The sequence below is a fragment of the Schistocerca americana genome, chromosome 2 (assembly GCF_021461395.2).
Source record: "Schistocerca americana isolate TAMUIC-IGC-003095 chromosome 2, iqSchAmer2.1, whole genome shotgun sequence".
Classification (NCBI taxonomy): domain Eukaryota; kingdom Metazoa; phylum Arthropoda; class Insecta; order Orthoptera; family Acrididae; genus Schistocerca; species Schistocerca americana.
In genome coordinates this window covers 84,832,028-84,833,463 of record NC_060120.1, presented here as the reverse complement: position 1 = coordinate 84,833,463, position 1,436 = coordinate 84,832,028, and the positions used below count along the sequence as shown (strand labels likewise).

The 1,436-nt window shown below is 43.9% G+C and overlaps 1 non-coding gene across 1 annotated transcript; it reads left to right on the top strand.

Moving 5' to 3' along the window:
* The first annotated feature begins 851 nt into the window (after nt 1–851).
* Nucleotides 852–926, top strand: Trnai-uau. Its single transcript has one exon. It is a non-coding gene; the product is annotated as a tRNA-Ile (tRNA).
* Nucleotides 927–1,436: the final 510 nt, after the last annotated feature.

Genomic DNA, 1,436 nt, shown 5'->3' with positions numbered 1-1,436 from the left:
TATGGTAACGTATTTCCTGAAATATGAACATCCTCTAAGCACGGATTGTTTTTAAATGAAAATGCTCGCCATACTATGAAGTTTATCGGTGTCTAATCCACTCAATCTTTTAGTCACCGATCTGCTCAATATGCCGTGCGGAACTACTGCCTTTTCTCATATACAAAATTACTTAAAAAATCCGTATATTTTAATTAAAGTTCAGTCTTGATCACAACACTTATGTCACAATAATACAGACGTCCGGTTTCGTTTATTTTTATACAACCATCTTTAGACCCATGGCTTCCTTGGAGTATGGTAGGCGGAGCTCTCCTCAGCTGCTACAAAGTCATTGGCACAATCACCGTGGTATAGTGGTTATGACACTAGACTGTGCATGGAGGGTCGTGAGTTAAAAACTCACCCGAATAGTAAAATTTTAATTTCTATATTAGGTTCGAGTACATCCTAGAAGTACCCACAAATGTCAAGGATGATCGTACTGGAATGTTCTGTAACTGTATATATACCATATGTGTTCTGGCCAGAGGCAGTTCGCTCCGTGCTCTTCTATGTCCAAGTGTTGAGTAAACCTTTGTTAAGTGATATATGAAGATGTTATCTGTTCTTTCGGACATGTCCGAAACAACAGATACCATCTTCATATAGTTAAAGCTAACCGGCCATTGACCTTCTTCTTCTGTTTGGATGCACATGTATTGCCCGAACTCTTACGGGACTCGGTAAGATGGCCTGCTGCGAGTAATGTGAATAATGGGCAAGGGCACTACGAATGTAGCGTGTGAACATTAAGTTGGGAATGTGTGCCTCACGGGGAGCGTGCAAGTCGCAGTCGCACCATCCTCTGTGCCCTCGGTGGCTCAGATGGATAGAGCGTCTGCCATATAAGCAGGAGATCCCAGGTTCGAGTCCCGGTCGGGGCACACATTTTCAACTGTCCCATTTGATGTATATCAACGCCTGTCGACAGCGTAGGGTCTTTATTTAATTATCATTTCATTCTAGAGCGCTGTATGGTCACCGATGGTATCTGTTCTTTCGGACATGTGCGTGTAATGGGCAGGGCCACTACGAATGTAGTGTGTGGACAATAAATTAGGAATGTGGGTCTCACGGGGAACGTGCATGGGATAAATCCCTGCAGTCACACCATCCTATGTGCCCTCGGTGGCTCAGACGGATAGAGCGCCTGCCATGTAAGCAGGAGACTCTGGATTCGAGTCCCTGTCGGGGCACACATTTTCAACTGTCCCCATTGACGTCTATCAACGCCTGTCGACAGCGTAGGGTCTTGATTTACTTATTATTTCATTAGTGTTCGTCATTCATTTGTAGATTTAACCGCTGCATACGATACTATGTGGAGGCATGGCCTTCTTAGCAAGATACTTGAGATTATCCCTTGCCAGACCTTATACAAAGTACTAAGTGAT